The sequence below is a fragment of the Gossypium arboreum genome, chromosome 11, assembly GCF_025698485.1.
Source record: "Gossypium arboreum isolate Shixiya-1 chromosome 11, ASM2569848v2, whole genome shotgun sequence".
Lineage (NCBI taxonomy): Eukaryota > Viridiplantae > Streptophyta > Magnoliopsida > Malvales > Malvaceae > Gossypium > Gossypium arboreum.
Genome location: NC_069080.1, coordinates 126,699,855 through 126,723,654, shown reverse-complemented (window position 1 = coordinate 126,723,654; position 23,800 = coordinate 126,699,855). Strand labels below are relative to the sequence as shown.

Below are 23,800 nucleotides of genomic sequence, written 5' to 3'. Positions count from 1 at the left end.
GACCTCTCTTCACTAAAAATTAATTATATCACAATACAAAACTTGGATAATGTTTCCATTGATTTCTATTGAAAATAGACTCATTAAGGATTCTAAGCATATAAATTTGAGACTCTAATTAATTTTATCCAATTTTTGGTGATTTTCCAAAGTCAAAACAAGGGAACCCGAATTCATTCTAACATTGTCTCACAAAATTCATTATATCTCATAATTTACAAATCCATTCCTTACACCGTTTCTTCTATAAAAAACTAGACTCAATAGGCTTTAATTTCATATTTTATTCATCTTCTAATTCGATTTATACAATTTATGGTGATTTTTCAAAGTTAGTCTACTTCTGCTGTCCAATATTGTTTTAGTTCAAGATGTTTATTACCATTTTTCCTCTAAATTTCAAAGGTCATACAATTCAGTCCTTGCTCAATTAGCCCATCTATTAAACTAATTTTTCTCAATTAACATTTTATTCCATCATTCTAAACTATTACACAATCTTTAAAAATCAGAATTTTAACACTAAACCTTAATTCACAACTTTTTCACAATTAGGTCCTAAAATCAATTTCTATTGAAATTACTTGATAAAATCATCAAACAACAAAACCAAAGCTTCAAATTCATTTTATTTCATCATAAACAGCTAACACTTATCAATGATAGCTTTTAATTTTGTTCATAAAATCAAAAACTAATGAATTAAACACTTGGACCTAATTGTAAAAGTCACAAAAACATAAAAATCTCAAAGAAAAGGGTAAGAATTGAACTCACATATGTCAAAGTATGAAAAATCAGCAGCTTTCAGACCTCCCATGGCGTTTTTGCTGAAGAAAAATGATGATATCTCTAGATTTTTCAAATTTGTCTTGTTTTATATGTTTAATTTGCAAAATTTCCCATTTTGCCCTTGTTTCTCCTTGTCTTTTTTGCTGATTTTCTTGCCCAACCGTCCAGCCCATACAATTTGGGTCCAATTGCCTTTTAAATCCCTCCTTTTTAATCACTTAAACTATTTAATCACAATTTAATAAATTTCGCACTATTTTCAATTTAGTTCTTTTTAATTAATTGACTAACCAAACTTTAAAATTTTATAACGAAACTTTAATACTAACTTAATAACACTCCATCAATATTTATAAAAATATTTATGGCTCGGTTTATAAATCCGAGGTCTCGATACCTCGTTTTCAACCAAATTTACCTAATTAATTCTTTTAAAATCGCAAAATTCACTAATTAAAAATAATTCTTTTAAGTTCGCTTGGCCTATAATTATTATTTTTAAAATTTCTAAACTTACTCGTCGGATTTAGTGATCTCGAATCACTGCTTCCACACCACCTAAAAATTTGGTCATACATATTTACTTGTTTAGTTGCTTCAATTATATTCTAATTCTTTTAACTATGTATTTTAAAATTAAAAATATATTAAATGTAAAAAATATGATTTTTTAATAAAATTATTTTAAAAATAGAATGTGAAATTAATAACAACATAAAATTTTACGAATATTTTATGACATCATTAATAATTCAATTTTAATAGAAATTTATAAAGATTCAGTATGATTAAACAATTCAATAATACAAATAGTATAAAATGTGAAATTTAATTTAAAAATATAAATGATAGATATAAATAAAATTATTGCTATTTAAGTTTAGGATTTTTTTTATGATTATAATTTTGATTTGGGGTAAAGGGTGAGAAGTAAAAGTTTAAGTGGAAAATAAAAGGTTTTGGGGATTTGGGGAGTAAAATTTTGAGGGAAAAATATTCAAACAAAAAAAAGGAGAAAATGAGTTTAGGGTAGGGGGGTTGGGATGGGAGATGAGTAAAAGTTTAAGAGGAAAGTGGAGGAGAGTAAAAATTTTGAGGAAAGTAAACAGGGTAATAAATATTGGGAAGAATATATTAAAAAAAAAAAGGGGGTGGGGAGAAAATGGGTTTAGGGTAGAAAGGAGTTGGAAAGGGAGAGAAGTAAAAGTTTTGGGGAGGGTGATGAGTAAAAGTTTTTGGAGGAAAGTGGGAGAGAGTAAATTTTTTGGGGGAAAATAAATAGTAGAGTAAAATTTCAGGGAAAAAATTTTCAAAAAAAATTAGGGGATGGGGAATGGGTTTGGGGTAGAGGATTGGTGTTGGGGTTGGGGTCGGAGTGGAGTAAAAGTTTTGGGAGGAAGTGGAAGAGAGTAAAAATTTTGAGGGGAAAGTAAAAGGGTTTGGGAGTTTAGGATAAAAATATAAAATATTATAATTTGTTTGTTCGGTTTATTTGAATTATTTGAATTATTTGAATTTGAAAATTAAATTTGATTTGAATTCGAAATTAAAAAAAAAATAAGTTGACCTAAATAACTTGATTCGTTTAACTCGAAATTTGAATTTTTTTTCAAGTCGAATTGAGTTTTACTCACCCCTACTTAAAACATCTTTTTTAATTTTGGAAAATATCTTACCTCAATTACTTCAAATGAATCACAAATGATAATTCCATTAACACCGTAAATACTCTTCAATCTTGGTAGATTCCACAATGAAAATAGCCTTATTAGTGGTAGATGAAATTTCATGATGGCCTTTCCTTTTTGAACGCAGTCAAGTTCTAATGCTAATATTTCCTCTAGCTTGTTACACTCTGTTACGCCAAGCTCTTGTAAATTTAGTGGCATGCAATTTGGAAAGAACAATTGTTTTAACAATTATATAATCAAGAAATTTAAGAGAGGGGAACATGCTAAGATTAAGATAAACTTGGAGAAAAGCAAATATCATTCACTACAATTGAGATTGCATTCCTTAATATATAACTCCCCAACATGAGGAAGTATAATTTAATTGGTATAGATATTACAACTACATAACTTAATATGTAACGCCCCAATTTTTGGGAATTCTGTGAATGTTGGCATAGGTTTAATTATGTTTGTGGGCCTCTAGAAGGCCCAAGCTTAAGATAGAACCCGTAATTTTAGTTAATTTTTGTTCCATAAGAAAAAGGAGTGAAATTATGAAATAGGACTTATGTGAAAATGTTTGAAAATGCTATAGGCTAAATTGAAGTGGCCAAATAAATAGGAGTGCAAAATAGGAGGATTTGCATGACAAATCCCCCATTTTACATGAAGTGGCTAGCCATCATGTTGTTGTAGACAATATGAGTACTTGATATCCATAATTTATGGTACAAATTGATACAAATTGATAATGGGTTAGGTAAATGTTCCATAATAATGGATTAGGTAAATATTCCATGATAATGGGTTAGGTAAATGTTTCATGATAATGGTTTAGGTAAATGTTTCATGATAAGAATTTCATATCTTTTGTATTAAAGAATTAAATGGATGAAATATGAAGTTTTATTAAAAGAAAAAGGGGTGAAAAGAACAAAGTTTTGTCCATCTTTGTTCATCATAGCTGAAAGTTAGAGAAGAGAAAGGAGAGGAGAAAGCTCTTGAGTATTCGGTCATTAGGAGGAGGAAAATTGAAGGTAAGTTCTTGGTACCTTGCTTCTATTTTGAGGTTCATGAGTTCTTCTTGATTCTACCTTAACTCTTGAAGTATATTTTGATTTTTGGTTGTGTTGTGAGCATTTGGTCATGAATTAAAATGAAGGAAATGGTTGTTGTTTCATGTTCTTTTGATGAAAAATGGAAGATATATGAAGTTGAGCCAAACAAATGAGCATGCATGTGCCTTAGATGCTAAAGGGAAATCGGCTAACATGTTGTGCTTTAAAATGATGAAATGGAGATTACGCTTAAGTAAAATCATAGATATGTGATGATTGATTGGTGATATACATGTTTAAATAATAAGCATGCAAGTTAGGTGTGAAAGAGTGATTTGGTAATAAATCTGCTTGAGACAGCAGCAGTAACGTGACTTTGGAAAATCACCATAAATTGTGGGAGATGAATTAGAAGCTGAATAAATTATGTAATTAAATTTTAATGAGTCTAGTTTCAAATGAAATAAACTAGAACATATTTTGAATTCTGTACAATGAGAAATTTGATTCGTAATGAAGAGTGGTCAGATTAGTCAAACAGTGAAACATGGGAAACTTTGAGAAAAATCTGGTATTTATTGGCTAAACCAAAAATTCTGAAAATTTTATGGATAGAAGATATATGAGTCTATTTTCATGGAAAATTAACGGCACTTGATTTGGAGTTTCGTAGCTCCAGTTATAAATGATTTAGTGACTGTTGCTCAGGAAGACAGCTTGCAGTGAAATTATGATTATGTGGTAAACATTGACAAAAATTTGTTAATGAGTTGCTTATTAATTTCTTATAAGCTCACTATGATCTGTAGGTGTGGTTGGCCGAATATTGTAAGTGTAACGCCCCAATTTTCGGGAATCCTGTGAATGTTGGCATAGGTTTAATTATGTTAGTGGGCCTCTAGAAAGCCCAAGCTTAAGATAGAACTCGGCAATTTTAGTTAATTTTTGTTCCATAAGAAAAAGGGGGTGAAATTATGAAATAGGGCCTATATGAAAATGTTTGAAAATGCTATAGGCTAAATTGAAGTGACCAAATAAATAGGAGTGCAAAATAGGAGGATTTGCATGACAAACCTCCCATTTTACATGAAGTGGCCAGCCATCATGTTGAATATAGACAAAATGTACACTTGATATCCATAATTTATGGTACAAATTGATACAAATTGATAATAGGTTAGGTAAATGTTTCATGATAATGTGTTAGGTAAATGTTTCATGATAATGTGTTAGGTAAATGTTTCATGATAATGGGTTAGTAAATGTTTCATGATAATGTGTTAGGTAAATGTTTCATGATAAGAATTTCATGTCTTTTGTATTAAAGAATTAAATGGATGAAATATGAAGTTTTATTAAAAGAAAAAGGGGTGAAAAGAACAAAGTTTTGTCCATCTTTGTTCATCATAGCTGAAAGTTAGAGAAGAGAAAGGAGAGGAGAAAGCTCTTGAGTATTTGGTCATTAGGAGGAGGAAAATTGAAGGTAAGTTCTTGGTACCTTACTTCTATTTTGAAGTTCATGAGTTCTTCTTGATTCTACCTTAACTCTTGAAGTATATTTTGATTTTTAGTTGTGTTGTGAGCATTTAGTCATGAATTAAAATGAAGGAAATGATTGTTGTTTCATGTTCTTTTGATGAAAAATGGAAGATAGGTGAAGTTGAGCCAAACAAATGAGCATGCATGTGCCTTAGATGTTAAAGGGAAAAATCATCTAACATGTTGTGCTTTAAAATGATGAAATGGAGATTATACTTAAGTAAAATCATAGATATGTGATGATTGATTGGTGATATACATGTTTAAATAACAAGCATGCAAGTTAGGTGTGAAAGAGTGATTTGGTAATAAATCTGCTTGGGACAGCAGCAGTAACGTGACTTTGGAAAATCACCATAAATTGTGGGAGAAGAATTAGAAGCTGACTAAATTATTTAATTAAAGCTTATTGAGTCTAGTTTCAAATGGAATAAACTAGAACATATTTTGAATTCTGTAGAATGAGAAATTTGATTCGTAATGAAGAGTGGTCAGATTAGTCAAACAGTGAAACATGGGAAACTTTGAGAAAAATCTGGTATTGATTGGCTAAACCAAAAATTCTGAAAATTTTATGGATAGAAGATATATGAGTCTATTTTCAAGGAAAATTAACGGAACTTGATTTGGAGTTTCGTAGCTCCAGTTATAAATGATTTAGTGACTGTTGCTCAGGAAGACAGCTTGCAGTGAAATTATGATTATGTGGTAAACATTGACAAAAATTTGTTAATGAGTTGCTTATTGATTTCTTATAAGCTTACTATGATCTGTAGTGTGGTTGGCCGAATATTGTAAGGGGTTAATACGTAGTTCGTATTTGAATAGTTAGATTAACGTGTTAGTAATCCAATTGTAGGAAGTTCGTGTGTGGATCTCGTCAGCATATCGTCGCAAACAGGTGTGTAACTAACACCCTCTTTCTTAGTCTAGATCGGCAAAAGCCGAAAAGCCGAAATGCCGAAAACCGGTATTTTGTAGATTTATGAAAGTGAATGCTCGTGAGGTAAATCAATTAATGTTTTTGGTAAGCTGCAATGTTTGGACTGCAAAGTGCATGATTTCTGTGCCCTCGATATTTTTGGGCTTAATGGGCCAAAACTAGAATGATGGGCCAACGGACCCAATTCGGTAAGAACCCTCGGTACGTGATTCTGTTAGTACGTGAAAAGTAGGAATATGCATGAAAAACCCTAAAATATATAAATTACTGAAATACCTTTAAAAGTGGAAAATTTACGCTTTACCCCTAGGAGATAAATTACCAAATACCCCTAGGGTTAAATTGACTTAAATGCATGTTTGATCGTTGTTATTTATTGCATGCCATGTTGTTATTATCTGATGCATGGGATTGGGATATTGACGAGGAAGTACTGAAAGTGGCTTGTCCACGATCTTGGAGGCTTTGCCTCAATTTATCGATAATCGAGCGACAATCTGTTTAAATCGTGGAGTGTTAAATTTGGGTGGGTTGAGCTATTCCCACATGGAGTGTATGGTTGGTACGGTGGAGTGTAGTGGTTGGTGGGTTGAGTAGTCTCCCAAATGGGCTTGCATATGTTTCTTGATGTTGCATGTATTTTGAAATGGGCCTATGGGCCATCTTTATTATCTGAATAAGGGCTAAGGCCCGGTTTATTGTAATCTGAAAAGGGCTCGCCCAAGACCACTGTTACCTGAATGGGCTTAGGCCCAATGGGCTTGAGCTGACTTGGACTTTGAATGGGGTTTCCTTACACACTGAGTTTCCCCAAACTCACCCTTTTATTTTCATCCACGCAGGAAATCCCCAACCATAGTGGGCTTGGAGTCGTGAGGGAATTCGGAGTGGCCACCGCTCAAAGTTTGATTTTCTTCCGTGAACTGGACATCCTTTTAATTACGTTTGAGGTTTTGGGCTTTTAAATGTAATAAGGCCGCTTATTTATTTTTGATGGTTTTTAATATGTATTACTAAGATAGGTAATACTTATTTTAACTGTTGAAATTGGATAGCTTTAGTAGCGTTTTCAAAAACAACAGTTGATTTCAAAATAACACGACAATAAGCAAAGCTTCCAAATGAAAGTATTTTCCAAAATTAATCACTTTTCCTAAAATGACTTAATCAAATCGGTTTCCTAGAAATATCCATGACGTTAAGGTGTGGCAATGGCGGTATGCATGTCAGGATTGGATCCGAAGGAGCTTGGTACTTAAGCAATCCGATGGACTCACCACCTCTTTTCCGGTTTCCTACCGGTGCATGACTTCCATTCACTTTAACCCTTAATGAATTAATCTTTTGAACATCAAGTACGATTTTCGGACTTAGAATGGAAATTTTTTAACGTTTTTGATGTGGCATGCGGATCCGCCATAACTTCGGCCGGGTTTGGGGTGCTTCTGATGAGGGGTTAATATGTAGTTTGTATTTGAATAGTTAGATTAACGTGTTAGTAATCCAATTGTAGGCGGTTCGTGTGTGGATCTCGTCAACATATCGTCGCAAATGTGTGTAACTAACACCCTCTTTCTTAGTCTAGATCGGCAAAAGTCGAAAAGTCGAAATGCCGAAAACCGGTATTTTGTAGATTTACGAAAAGTCGAATGCTCGTGAGGTAAATCGATTAATGTTTTTGGTAAGCTGCAATGTTTGGACTGCAAAGTGCATGATTTCGTGCCCTCGATATTTTTGGGCTTAATGGGCCAAAATTGGAATGATGGGCCAATCTGCCCAATTCGGTAAGAACCCTCAGTAGTGATTCATTAGTACGTGAAAGGTAGGAATATGCATGAAAACCCTAAAATAGATAAATTACTGAAATACCTTTAAAAGTGGAAATTTTACGCTTTACCTCGGGAGATAAATTACCAAATACCCCTAGGTTAAATTGACCTAAATGCATGTTTGATCGTTGTTATTTATCGCATGCCATGTTGTTATTATCGATGCATGGACCGGGATATTGACGGAGGAAGTACTGAAAGTGGCTTGTCCACGTCTTGGAGGCTTTGCCTCAATTTATCGATAATCTGAGCAAAGTAAGGCAAATATGGAGTGTTAAATTTGGGTGGGTTGAGCTATTCCCACATGGAGTGTATGGCTGGTACGGTGGAGTGTAGTGGTTGGTGGGTTGAGTAGTCTCCCAAATGGGCTTGCTTATGTTTACCGATGTTGCATGTATTTTGAAATGGGCCTATGGGCCATCTTATTATCTGAATAAGGGCTAAGGCCCGCTTATTGTAATCTGAAAGGGCTCGGCCCAAGACCACTGTTATTTGAATGGGCTTGAGCTGACTTGGGCTTTGAATGGGTTTTCCTTACACACTGAGTTTCCCAAACTCACCCTTCTTTAACCTTGCGTGAGTCTTGATGTGGGTGACTTGGAGCCGGAGGGATTCAGAGTGGCCATTGTGAACACTTTTGGGTTTGAAAAAGAGACCGGTTTTCTTAAGTTATTTTTAATTACTATTTAAGTTTTAGGTTGTAATAAGGCCATTTTAACTTTATTTTCTTCTTTGATTTTCCGAGATTATATTATTTTAAACAACTTTAAATTGATAGATAATAATAATTCAAATGGGCTAGACTTAGGGCACTATTTCAAAACGATATTTTTTAAATAACACGATGACACGAATATTCAATTTACCAAAGATAACCACTCAAAGTAATTTCAACTTGTTATAACCAAGTGTGGCAATGGATGTGGACATGTCTAGGATTGGATCCAATCGGAGAGCTTGGTACTTAAGCAGCCTTCATGGCTCACCTCCTCTGTTATGGATACCTACCTGGTGCCCAGCTTCCATTCACTTGGTTAGTTTGACAAAATTTGGCTTTTTTTTAAAACACTAAAAAGGGAACACGGGTTTTTGACTTCAAAGTGGCATGTCGGATTCGGCCTTAACGTCTGGGCCGGGTTTGGGGTGCTACATAATATACTAGATTAGTGCCAATGGCCTCTAACACTAATTGTAAATGCCCAAATTAGACCGGGCCCAATGAACAAACAAAACAGACTCAACCCATAATAACCCTTTTACAATTCACAGCCCAAATACAAAGCCTGAACTATGACCCAATCCAAAGCCCAACTAAACCTAACCCAAAACCCCTAAAATAGACCAAATCCAAGCCCAATAAACAAAAACCTAAACCCAACTATCCAAACCCTAAATTAAAAAAACCCTAAGCCCAATTACAGCCCATAACCTAAACAGAGAACAGACACCCTAGCCCCCTATCCCCAAGTGGCGCCCTAGCCACTGTCAGAGCCTAGCCACCGCCTCTGCTGCCACCTCCACGTCACATGCACCGCCCTCCACTTTCACCTGCAGAGTAGATGAAGAAAAGACAGTAAAGAATATAAAAATCATGTAAAATGGCTCTATAAAAGTCAAGCAAAAAGTGTAATCTCTCTAGAGATTTTTTCTTGAAAAAACAACAAGCAATACATGAACAAAAATAATAACAAAGCCATCAGAAAAAGAAGTGCAAATCGGCTTAAGGTTTTTTTCTTCTTTTCATTTTTGTTTCCTTTTTATTTTATTATTCGAATCTATCTATTCTCATTCATATATTAAAATATATCAAAGTATATATATAAAAAATATACAAAAAATACACAAAAAAATAAAAAAATAATACCTTTCGCATGGTGGTGGCGGACGGCGGCAATGGCGGTGACCTCATGGTGATCCCATGACCCCACTTGGCCGAATTCTGGGTTTACCCAGAGAGGGGGGAGAGCATTCAAACCCCCCTTTTTTTAGAATACTTGAAAAATGAATTTTTAGAAAAAAAATTGATTTTATAAGCCCCATGAAACGGCGCCGTTTTGGATTTAACCCCCCAGTGCCAAAACGACGCCGTTTTACCGCTTTGCCCATGCACCGACCCGATTCAACCCGACCCGCCAACAGGATCCGCGTGTTTTTGGAAAAGGGGGAAATTACGCGCGTGGTCCTTCCCCCTTTTATTATTTTATAATCAAGTTTTTTTTATTTTTCAATTTTGGCCCCGAATTTTTCCTGGATTCTAGTCTGGTCCCTACTAAACTGCGCGTTTTAAGGGGAAGGGGATTTTTTCTCTTTTGGTCCCCCCATGTTATGCGCGCATTCAGATAGGTCCTCCCCTTTCTTTTTATTTTGAATTCCCCCCAAAACTTCATTTTTGTTTCGAATTTAGTCCTTTTTTTAGATTTAATTTAGTTTATGCATTACTTTTACCATTTTTATTATTTTAATATTATTTATTATTATATTTACCATTATCGGTATTATTATTATCAATATATTTTTAATATTATTAGAATTATTTTTATAGTTTCAATTAATACTTATATATTTATATATTTTATGTATGTATTTATAGTTATTTTTCAATATTATTATTATTCCTAATAAATATATGTATACATATTTAAATACTATATTATACACATATTAATACCATGTTATATACCTATTATTATATCTATTTTTACCCTATTATATTTGTTACTAAGATTAGTATATGTTTTATTATATATGTATATATCTTTAATATATATATATATATATATATTTATGAAGTATTATTAATAGTTGTTTTTAACATTATTATTATTTCTAATATGTATATATTGTGTATTTACCTCTAATACTATATATTGTATATTTCTAATATTATCATGTTTTTACCATTACTATTATTACTATTGTTATGTCTATTATTATTACTATTATTATTATTATATTCTAATCTATATTTATTTTATCTAGTACTACTTATTTATTTATGTTTATGTTATCATTATATTTCACATATTACCTATGTTTATTTACGTATGAATGCTACTATTTTACTATTGCTTTTCTTATATTATTTTCATTGACATTTTACTTTTCATCATTTTGTATTTTTATTAACATTATTATCATTATTATTTATATTATTATCAAAGTTAGCATTATCTTTTAGCTATGTTACTATTATTTTTATATTTATTCTTACTATTATCATTATTACTACCATCGTTATTTTTATTATTATCATATTATTGTTTTTTTACCATATTATTATTTCCTATCCTTCATATATTATCATTGTTATTAACATACATTATTATTATCAATTCACTATTAATTTCATTTTATTATTATTACTATATTATCATTGTTATTATTATTTTCCATTATTATTAATATTAATATTAATTTTCTTATTATTACTATTATTAGTATCATAGGTATTATATTATTATTATTATTATTATTATTATTATTATTATTATTATTATTATTATTATCTTTTATATTATCCTTTTATCACTATTTTTATCAATATTGTTAATATTATCGCTTTTCATTATCATTGCCATTTTCATTTTGTCATGTTTTATATTTATTCATTTATTCATTTATGTATTTGCTTATTTCATTTTTCCCTATACGTTTGTTTTATATTTTACTAGCCTTGTTTTTATTTCTTCTTTTTTTTCTCATACTATTGTATTCGACATTATCGCACCTATCATTATGTTGTTATACGTGTTAATATCATGATTTGCTTTTGTATTTCACTACAAATCGCATTATATTTTTGCTCGATACTTCAAAATAATCCTTTCATAAAAAGTAATATTCCGTATTTGGTAATTCGAGACAATCGTACCTTAACTTACTGGGTTTCGATTTTTCTTATTTAACCTAAATAGCGGAATACTCTTTTAAATCACAATACGAGTTTTGCTTACTCTCGAAGATACGAGGTGTTGTGTCCTAACTTACTGAATATGACATCTCGTTATCTCGAGATAAGAGCTTTTGCAAAGAAAGGCAATATTCGGTATTAAGAAATTCGAGAAAACGTACCCTAACTTACTGGGTTTCGACTTTTCTCCTTTTTTTTAAAAAAAAAAAGTTAAAATACATGAATTTTAAATAAAGGCAAGCTCATTCTCGAAGTTCAAAATGACGTGTCCTAACTTACTGGGCGTGACATTTTATTACTTCGAGATGAGAGAGTCCTAACATCCGTTTTAATTTATTCGATCATTTTTAAATAAACATTAATACAAAGAGGGATCGTATTTTAAATTCTTTCAAGTTTTCAAATTTTCAACACTAAGACACTAATTAATCAACTAGGTACCAATTTTTGGGCGTATCGAGGGTGCTAATCCTTCCTCGTGCGTAACCGACTCCCGAACTCATTTTCTGATTTTCGTAGACCAAAAATTATCGTTTTAGTAAATCTTACCTTTTATTAAAATGATTAATTTGAGGTGACCCGATCACACCTCATCAAAAAGGATTGATGGTGACTCTTCTATTCGTTTTCATTTTCAAAATCTAAATCGATTTCCGTTTTTCAAAAAAATGGTTACGACACTAATGATTTTGAAAAATTATCATATTTGAATTGACAATTTTTGACAACAAATATATTTGAATTATGATGTATTTGGTTGCAAATAATAAGATATTACATACAACTAGAAGAGACACTCAAATGGATTTTCTCTCCTTGCATTCACTTAATCAAAATCCATCATTTACCTGTAAGTTGTAACAACATGATTGTCGAAACCATTTTTTTTGAAAAAAATGGGGATCGACTTGGTTTTGAAAACGAAAATTAAAACGGGAGTCGCCACTGATCCTTATTAGGTGTGATCGGATCACCTTTGTTTTAATAAAACATTTTAGTTTACTAAAACAGTGTTTTGGTCTACGAATTTTAAGAGAACAAGTTCGGGAGTCAGTTACGTGCGAGGAAGGATTAGCGCCCCTGACACGCCCAACAATTGGTACCGAATTGATTAGTTAGTGTCTTAATGTCAAAAATAAAAAATCGGGAATGATTTTGAAATACGATCTTTTCTATAAATATCGATTCTAAAATTTTTGAATTAGCACAAAACAATTTGTTTAAAGATTTCCTTATCTCGAGATATCGGAGTCTCACATCCCGTAAGTTAGGACACAATACCATGAATTCCCGAGGATAAGGTCGTCTTTTAATTTAAATGAGAGTTTCGTGTTTTAAAACTCGAAAAGGATATTTAGCCATTTAGAAACAACGAGGAAATCGAAACTCCGTAAGTTAGGTCACAATTCCTCGATATTTCAAAATGCATAACATTGCCTTATTTGGAAAATTTTGTTTTTGAATAGTAACGAATACAATATTCAAGCAACATGTGTTATTTATTTGGGTTAAAATAAGGTGATTTATTGGCTAAATACATTGGGGTTTAATTCGTGAGGCAAAGATATGAGATACGAGAGAATGAGTATAAACAATAATACATGGATGACGTCACATAAATATACAACAACAAGGTGAAAATGTAGGTGAACAATTTAAGATACATGCGATGACAATAATGGCTCACATACATCATTCATATACTAACATTAACAATTAATGAACAAAAACATATTTGGCAATCTAAAAAATATAAATAGTACAAAGCAAGTCAAATTGAATAAAGTATAAAACCATAAAGAAAACTAATAAACGAGTTTAAAAATAAATAAAATAAAAGATGAAATTCTTTTAAAATCAATAATGTATATAAAGTGATTTAAGAAAAGATAATACATATAATTTTAGAACCAATAATATATGTACATAAAAGCATACTACGGGTAATATAAGAAAATCCTATAATAAATAATAAATAGAATGTTTTAGAATAAACGAATGGAAATTTGAAGGGTACATGAAAACAATTTAAACTAATGAAATAAATTTTAAATAAATAATGCAAAAGATGATTCTTTTTATAAAAAAATGGTACTCTTGAAGTATAAATACGGTGGTTTATAAATTGCTATGAATAATGTTTTTGGCATAAGATAAAATAATATAAAATATACAATAAAAACAAAACAATTTAACACATCATGTGAAATATTTAAAACAAACATGCAAACTAAAAAGGCGAACAGTTTACAAAAGGAACATAAAATAAATAATGTATATATATATATACATTCAAATAAATGAACAATGTGACAAATCTTATAAGTAACACGTGAAATTTTAAACTAAATAAATACAACATCTGAATGGGCAGCAAATAAAATGTATAAAAACATGATAAAACAATTTGAAATAAAAGGGTGAGGGCTAAATTAAAATAAAAATAAAAAAAGGGTATAAATCATAAAATAGAAAACTGCCAGGGGGTTAGATTGAGATACGCGAGAAGAAACAGGGGTCAACTGGGCAATTACCCTAACCCTTAATGCGCTGCGTTTCAATGTTCAGTCCAGGGATCAAATCAGAGATGGAATAAAATAGTCGAGCTAAATTTAAAAAAGAAAAAAAAAACCAATCGGGACTAAATCAAATATCAGAAAAAAGGGGAAGGGACCAAGGTGAGCAATTTCCCATTTAAAGGAAAAACGCGGATCCCCCGGGTACGGGTCGGGTCGCGAACGGGCACCCCTAAAACGGTGCCGTTTGGGCACTTAGGTCACCCTTCAAAACGCTGCCGTTTCACGCAGCAGATTTAACCCCAAATTTTTTTGAAAATTCCATTTTTTGCAGTCCATTTTTACAGAAAATTCCAAAAGCATTCTCTCTTCTCTGTTAGGTTTTAAACCCCCCCCCCATTTTCACAAAAACAGCAGAGCATCTCTTGCTCTCCGTCCCTCCTCCATGGCCGACCATGGATTCATTGGGAGATCTCCCATGTCCCACGCCGCGAACGGCGACCAGCGCTGCATGGAAAGGGTCCCTTCGACCCTCTTTTTGAACGGGTTTGAATTAGGAACACTCACGACCGCAACAACGCAAGGGAAAAGGGAGGACCCATCGGCTCCTCGCCCTCTGCCACGGCTGTTGGTCGAACCCCAGGGGTGCGACGGCCATCAGATCGGCGAAAGGACACCGGAGCGCACCCAAATGGCGAATCAAAGGTGCGTTTTTATCCTCCTTTCCCTTATTTTTTTTCGTAAATAAAAAATAAGAAAACAAAATAGAATGCAAAGAAAATCAGAAACTGAAACAACAAAATATTCACCTTTCGAAAATTCTATTCTTTTTTTGATTAATCTTGTTTGCAAAGTGTTTTTTTTTTCTTCACCCCCCTTTTCAAAATTTCTCCCTTCGGTTTTATAACCGATTACAATAACAATAAAAAATGCTCTCATTCCTCTGTTGTGGCTGCTGTTTTTGTTGTTTGTGTTTGCAGGGTATGGGTGTGTCAGACGCATGGAGGGAGCATATGCAGGTGGTGGTGCGTGAGACGGCCGTTGGTTGGCCGAGTGTCTTCTTGAGGCTTGAGGGTCTTTGCTTTCTCTTCTCTGCAGGGGGCTAGGATTTGGGCTTTAGGGTTTGTATTTAATTGAGTTTGGTCTTTTAGTTTGGGCCGGGCATAATTGGGCTTGTACAATGATAAAAAAGGAAGGAAGGTTAGATGCTGTGGTTTTTATTTTAATGAAATAGATTAAAATTTATGCTTTAGCTAGAAACATTCAATTTGATTTTAAAGGTTAAAAACATTTTAATTCTTATAATTCTTACATTAAAAGTTTTCACTATAGTTTTATTTTATTTTAAGTTTTAAATTGTTATAAATTTATTGTATCACTTTAATTTTGGATCGTTTTTAAATAGAATTCTTTGTATTTGTACATATACTTATATTTTGATTGTAGTCTAATTTCATCTAGAAAATTCATTTAAATTATTTTAATATGAATAATTTCGGTTTAAATTATTATTTTGTGCAGTCAAACCAAATCAATATATTTTAATTAAGTTCAATATAGTTTAAAAGTTTTTGAATTAAATGATGAAAGTAAATATAAAATTGATGTATGCCTTAAAACTTTAAATTAAAATTTTAAAATGTAAAATATGATATTACAAAATGATTTGAAAAATATTCAAGTTTTACAAGCACATTTAATTATTTTATGCATGATTTCTACAACTAATCTTTATAGAACAATTTAAAATAGTAAAAGATGGAAGAAAATTAAAAGAAATTTTTATTTCTATACTTCAATTTATAAGAGTTTTGTGTCTCTTTATAGAGATATATTTGTCCATTATAAACAATTGTATCTTTTTAACAATAAATATAATTATTCAATAGATATGTATTTGAAAAAAATATAATTAAATAATATAACTTTTGATAATAAAAATATAACTCATCATTATAAATAGTGAAAACTATTTATTAATAATAAAGTGATATAACTTTTGGATCATTTAGAAGATTTCAATTATAACTATTGAAAAATATAAATATTTAAAAAAATCCATGACAAGAGTCATAATATATATAGCATATGACACGTGTAAATTTTCCATAATTTACAGCATATAAAATGATGATGATGATAATAAGATGGATGGTGAAAGTAAAGGATGAAAATAATGCCAATGAGACTAATGGTATTTTGAGATTTGAATATAAAACTTGAAAATACTATTAGGCCAACGGTAATTAATGCTGAATTAAAATTAGACTTATCCATGCACTAGGTTGTCTGGTCCAATTTAAAAAGTGGGAGGTTTTGGGTAAAAATATAAGTTTAAAAAATAAGTTTAGAAATCCGGTTGAGCCTTAGGTAAGGCTTTCTTGACCCGAGCCCAACTCGGCCCGAATATGAAAAAAAAAACATGTTGTTTTTGTTGTTTTTTAATTATTTTCTTGCTATTTTTTTGTTGCTTTTTTTCACCATTTTACTACCATTTCACAATTAAATTACTACTATTTTTTATTATTATTTGTATATTATATAACTCTTGTTTTATTATTAATTTTATTACTCTTTTCACATTTGCTTCTTAACTTACATTTGTATTAGTGTTATTTAAGTATACATATTTTTTAAATTTATTTTTAATTTGTTGGGAAATATTTATTTTATTATTTTTAATATTTTTAATGTATTATATTGAAAAATTATATAAAAATACGAGTGGGCCAAAAGGGCCTGAATTTTAACATTTTTATCTAGGTTGGGATTGGACAAACTTTTAAACCCATTTTCGGGCCAGGCCTAGGCCTAGTAAATGGGCAAAATTTTTTGTTGGATCCAGCCCACGAACATCTCTGCTCAAAGTCAAATGATAGCTTACTAAAATTTTTAATTAAATTTTTATTTGATAAATTATTTTGAATTTTAAACTTTTTTATTTCATTTTAGAAAAATTTTTAAATGTATAAATCTATTTTTTAATACACAAGAATGTCACATTAAGTTTTCCAATTAGACTAAGTGCCACATAGCAAATTTTAAGACTAAATTGATTAACAAGAATGTAACTTTAAGTACCAATTTAGGTTAAAGAAAAGTTTAAGTACCATAATGAAAAAAAATTAAGTTTTTTAAGGGTTTCATCAATATCTCTCCTACTGTTCATCATTTTCATTTAAAAAAAAAAACATGAATATAAGTTTGGAGTGCATTTAAAGGTTTATATCATGACATTATTATGTTTCAATTGTACCATTATGTTACAATTTATGAATGGGGCAAAATATAGTGTATAAATTGATGAATCTGATTTTGGATAATGGATTCCATCCTCTGTTATTTATCTTTTTAACGTTTATTTTATTCATAATATCATGTGAGGTTCCTTTTTTCATCCTTCTCAAAGTCGATTATAGTATGTATTGGTATGTTGATATTCACTCTTCTGAAGCAAAAAGTAGAGAATGGAAAAGCAAGATGCCGAAACCATTTTTTTGAAAAAAAAACGGGAATCGACTTTGGTTTTGAAAGTGAAAATTAAAACGGGAGTCGCCACCGACCTTTATTGGGTGTGATCGGATCACCCTTGTTTTAATAAAACATTTTAGTTTACTAAAACGACATTTTGGTCTACGAAATTTGAGAAAACGGGTTCGGGAGTCGGTTACGTACGAGGAAGGATTAGCACCCTCGTAAGGCCCAAAATTGGTACCTAATTGATTAATTAATGTCTTAATATCGAAAATTGAAAAGATTTAAAACAAATTTGGAAATACGATCCCTTTTTATGAATGTTTAGCTAACTTGAAGTGGATATTAAGATTCTCTTGTTTCGAAGGAGTAAAATATCACATCCAACACGTAAGACACGACATTTCCAACCTTCGATGCCCAAAATCATCTCATGATTTCCAAAACTCATGCATTGAAATTTGCACCCTCGGAACGCCCAAAATTGGTACCTAATTGATTAATTAATGTCTTAATATCGAAAATTGAAAAGATTTAAAACAAATTTGGAAATACGATCCCTTTTATGAATGTTTAGCTAACTTGAAGTGGATATTAAGATTCTCTTGTTTCGAAGGAGTAAAATATCATATCCAACACGTAGGACACGACATTTCCAACCTTCGATGCCCAAAATCATCTCATGATTTCCAAAACTCATGCATTGAAATTTGCACCCTCGGGCGCCCAAAATTGGTACCTAATTGATTAATTAATGTCTTAATATCGAAAATTGAAAAGATTTAAAACAAATTTGGAAATACGATCCCTTTTTATGAATGTTTAGCTAACTTGAAGTGGATATTAAGATTCTCTTGTTTCGAAGGAGTAAAATATCACATCCAACACGTAGGGCACGACATTTCCAACCTTCGATGCCCAAAATCATCTCATGATTTCCAAAACTCATGCATTGAAATTTGCACCTCTAACGCCCAAAATTGGTACCTAATTGATTAATTAATGTCTTAATATCGAAAATTGAAAAGATTTAAAACGAATTTGGAAATACGATCCCTTTTTATGAATGTTTAGCTAACTTGAAGTGGATATTAAGATTCTCTTGTTTCGAAGGAGTAAAATATCACATCCAACACGTAAGACACGACATTTCCAACCTTCGATGCCCAAAATCATCTCATGATTTCCAAAACTCATGCATTGAAATTTGCACCCTCGGAACGCCCAAAATTGGTACCTAATTGATTAATTAATGTCTTAATATTGAAAATTGAAAAGATTTAAAACAAATTTGGAAATACGATCCCTTTTTATGAATGTTTAGCTAACTTGAAGTGGATATTAAGATTCTCTTGTTTCGAAGGAGTAAAATATCACATCCAACACGTAGGACACGACATTTCCAACCTTCGATGCCCAAAATCATCTCATGATTTCCAAAACTCATGCATTGAAATTTGCACCCTCGGAACGCCCATAATTGGTACCTAATTGATTAATTAATGTCTTAATATCGAAAATTGAAAAGATTTAAAACAAATTTGGAAATACGATCCCTTTTTATGAATGTTTAGCTAACTTGAAGTGGATATTAAGATTCTCTTGTTTCGAAGGAGTAAAATATCACATCCAACACGTAGGACACGACATTTCCAACCTTCGATGCCCAAAATCATCTCATGATTTCCAAAACTCATGCATTGAAATTTGCACCCTCGGAGCGCCCAAAATTGGTACCTAATTGATTAATTAATGTCTTAATATCGAAAATTGAAAAGATTTAAAACAAATTTGGAAATACGATCCCTTTTTATGAATGTTTAGCTAACTTGAAGTGGATATTAAGATTCTCTTGTTTCAAGGAGTAAAATATCACATCCAACACGTAAGACACGACATTTCCAACCTTCGATGCCCAAAATCATCTCATGATTTCCAAAACTCATGCATTGAAATTTGCACCCTCGGGCCCAAAATTGGTACCTAATTGATTAATTAATGTCTTAATATCGAAAATTGAAAAGATTTAAAACAAATTTGGAAATACGATCCCTTTTATGAATGTTTAGCTAACTTGAAGTGGATATTAAGATTCTCTTGTTTCGAAGGAGTAAAATATCACATCCAACACGTAGGACACGACATTTCCAACCTTCGATGCCCAAAATCATCTCATGATTTCCAAAACTCATGCATTGAAATTTGCACCCTCGTAACGCCCAAAATTGGTACCGAATTGATTAATTAATGTCTTAATATCGAAAATTGAAAAGATTTAAAACAAATTTGGAAATACGATCCCTTTTTATGAATGTTTAGCTAACTTGAAGTGGATATTAAGATTCTCTTGTTTCGAAGGAGTAAAATATCACATCCAACACGTAGGGCACGACATTTCCAACCTTCGATGCCCAAAATCATCTCATGATTTCCAAAACTCATGCATTGAAATTTGCACCCTCGGAACGCCCAAAATTGGTACCTAATTGATTAATTAATGTCTTAATATCGAAAATTGAAAAGATTTAAAACAAATTTGGAAATACGATCCCTTTTTATGAATGTTTAGCTAACTTGAAGTGGATATTAAGATTCTCTTGTTTCGAAGGAGTAAAATATCACATCCAACACGTAGGACACGACATTTCCAACCTTCGATGCCCAAAATCATCTCATGATTTCAAAAACTCATGCATTGAAATTTTAAAAAGGATATCCGTTTATTTGATCAAATGATAAATCGAAACCCAACACGTAGGGCACGATTTCTCAAATTTCCAAATACGGAATATTGCTTTACTTTAGAGAATTTCTTTTTATGACGTGATAGCAAGTATGAAATTTAAAATGATGTGTATTTATTTTTTTGGAATAAGGAAAAATGATCCGTATTGGATAAGTATGTTGAAGCTTAACACACAACGTGATGACGTGAAATAAGAATATAGTAATGTTCATGGAATAATAATGCATGGGTACCATACTATACAAATGAGTGACAATAGTATGAAAATAAGTGAACAAATTATAGTACACACAATGACAATTATCACTCGACGTACATTATTTGAATATTAATAATTAAAGATAAATGAAACGAATAATACCAACAATTAAAAATAAGCAATAAGACGATTCTAGATGAATAACATGTAGGAAAAACGAGCTTGAAATAGACACTACGAAAAATAACCAAAAGTGAATGACAAGAAACAATTAAGCTACGAATAACGAAATAATATAAATAGAATAGCTTAAAATAATAATTCAAAAATAAAATAAAATTTAAAACTGCATATAAAAGTTTAGAATGAATAATATTGTAAAACAAATCATTTAAAATAATTAACACATAGAAGATATGTACAAAAGTTTAACATATGAAATTTTTAGAATTAATGGTAGTAGAAAAATTTATGATAAATAATAAGAAGAAATTAACACGTTATCATATGAAATGATAATACTAAATAAATATATAAGAATGCAAAATGATACGTATATATACATATATTATTTTAGAATACAAAGATGTACATAAGAATTTCAAAATAATACATGTAATATTTTAAGAGAAATAACATTTATAAAATATTTAAAATTGATAATAATTTAAAACCACGATATGTTAAAAAATAAAAATAATAATAATAGTAATAATGATGTAAATAAATACAAAAAGAAAATATATAACAAAATCAATATATGATTAATTAGTTTAATAATGCGATGATAGCAATAGTAATGATATTATGATAATAATAAAGTAGAAAATAATAATAATAATAATAATAATAATAATAATAATGAAAATGAAACATGATGACAATGCTTAATAATGATAGAATTAGGAATAATAATAACCACAACAATGTAAATAATAATATGAAGAGAAAAAGATAGAAAATAGAACATGCATAATATATAAAAATGACAAACGTGAAAGTATTAGAGAAAAAAAAGTGACAATGAAGAATATAATAATGTTAATAGTAAATTTTGGACTAAATAAGAGATTATAAACAATTATATTTTAAAAGAACCTATATAATAATAATAAACAAGTAACTAGCTAAATAATAGATAAATGGAATAAGAGTATGCATATAAAAACATTTATAAAAGGATACCTATAAAACGAACTATAAAAGATAAATAATTAAGTAAATAAAAATATAAAAATTTAGTGTAGATTCGATTTTACAAATGAGATGAAACAGACATAAAAAAAATAATACAATCCCTCTTTTTTTAAAAAAAAATTAAGACTAAAAATAAAGTAAAATGAAACAAGAATTAAGCTGACCAAGGATGAAAATAAAATCGAAATAAAATATGGAGTATAAATTACACATGGTTAAAAGAAATAAGGCCCAAAGTAAGGCGCGCTAAAAGGACAGGCCTGAATAGGACAATATTCCTTTTATCCACATGCCCATGACTATCAGATGGCCCGAAATAGAATAGAGACAAAATTAAAGGGATAAATTAAAAATAAGAAAGAATGAATTTAAAACATTTAAAAATGCGGAAGGACCCATAGTGCAAATGACCCACTTTAGCCTTGAAAATAATGTTGCCGTTTCTATGGCCATTTAAGCCATTCTTTTTTTTTTTTTTTTTTTTTCAGCTTATATTTTTAAAAAAAAAGAGGAAAACAGAGGGCCTTTGCCCCCTCTCCTTCTCCCTTTCCTATTTTTCTCCTTTGGCTAAGGTTAGGAAACCCATCATCGCCGTTGTTACCACGGCAACACCACAAGCGATGGTCGACGACGCGAATGGGTGAGGTCATTTAGCCCCTTTTCAAGGCGTCCCCGAAGGCTACGCCTTCTCGGTCTTCCCCCATTCGGTTCAACCCCGACAACGGAAGAGGAACCCCGACGACGAAACTTCAGACAATCCCGGTGTAATACCCCTACCCGTATTCATTGCCGGAATAGGGTACGAGGCATTACCGGAGTTTACGAATTAAATTTTTTTTTTATATTCAATATAGCCCTTTTATAAATATCTAACCTTCCCTGTAATATTAAATCGAGACCAATCCACATCAACCAAATCAATTCAACATATTTTCATGATAGATTCATGCATTTATATAAGATAACGTCATCACCTATCTATAACCAGGTTTGTTAACCATACTAATGGCTAACTTTACATTCATTTCACGTTAACATTTACTTTGTTAGCTTATACATGCCATTGATTTCCAAAATAAAGTTTCTTTATATATCGAAATCCTGAGGTTGACAGTGTGATGTGTCTCCGACCAGATCCGACCTCCGAACTCTTAACACTACAAAACAGGGAAAAAGGAAACGGGGTAAGCACTTTGTTCTTAGTAAGCTCATGTAACAAGAATTATACTTACTTAATATTTTCAATACAATACCATAAACATCCATATATCCATTCAATGCATTATTACCCTAATATGCACAAACTCAACATTCAAGTTAGTACAATAATTTCCATGTACCAATAATATATACTATGATTGATGAGCTCGTCAAAACCATGATTCCCATTTCCTTGTTATTTTTCCATATTTATCCCGTTGAATTTATCGGAATTTCGATGGATTTTCAGAGGTACACATTTATTGTACAATTCCGGGTCCGTCAATTCATATTCATGTGCGACATATCCATTTCAGAGAGCACACTCCCTGAACCTCAACCTTGCGGCGGATTACCATCGAGCTAAATCCTGAAGATAAACTCATAGAGTATTGTCGGGATTACCACCCAAAGCTAAATCCTGCAACGACAATTACTCTAATGAGCTTGGATCTGAATTACCAGTCCAAAGCAAATTCAGACCTAATTCGGATTACCCGTCCGGGCTAAATCCATTTTACACATATTCTTCGGAGGGCTATATCAGATAGGATCACCCGTCCGGCTAGATCCTTTTACCGTCAATTCCTTTTCGAGATCCATCGAATTTTCCTTTCATTCAACCGGGATTTCTTCCCATTTTATCAAATATATCAATGTTTCATAAATTTCCATATAATGAACACTCAAATCATATTCACATCAATAACATACAATTTCAAGC

At 31.2% G+C, this 23,800-nt stretch overlaps 1 long non-coding RNA gene across 1 annotated transcript; it reads left to right on the top strand.

Moving 5' to 3' along the window:
- The first annotated feature begins 4,731 nt into the window (after window positions 1-4,731).
- Window positions 4,732-6,900, top strand: LOC128283423 (uncharacterized). The gene is made up of 3 exons (XR_008273765.1): window positions 4,732-5,006; window positions 5,922-5,963; window positions 6,848-6,900. It is a non-coding gene; the product is annotated as an uncharacterized LOC128283423 (long non-coding RNA).
- Window positions 6,901-23,800: the final 16,900 nt, after the last annotated feature.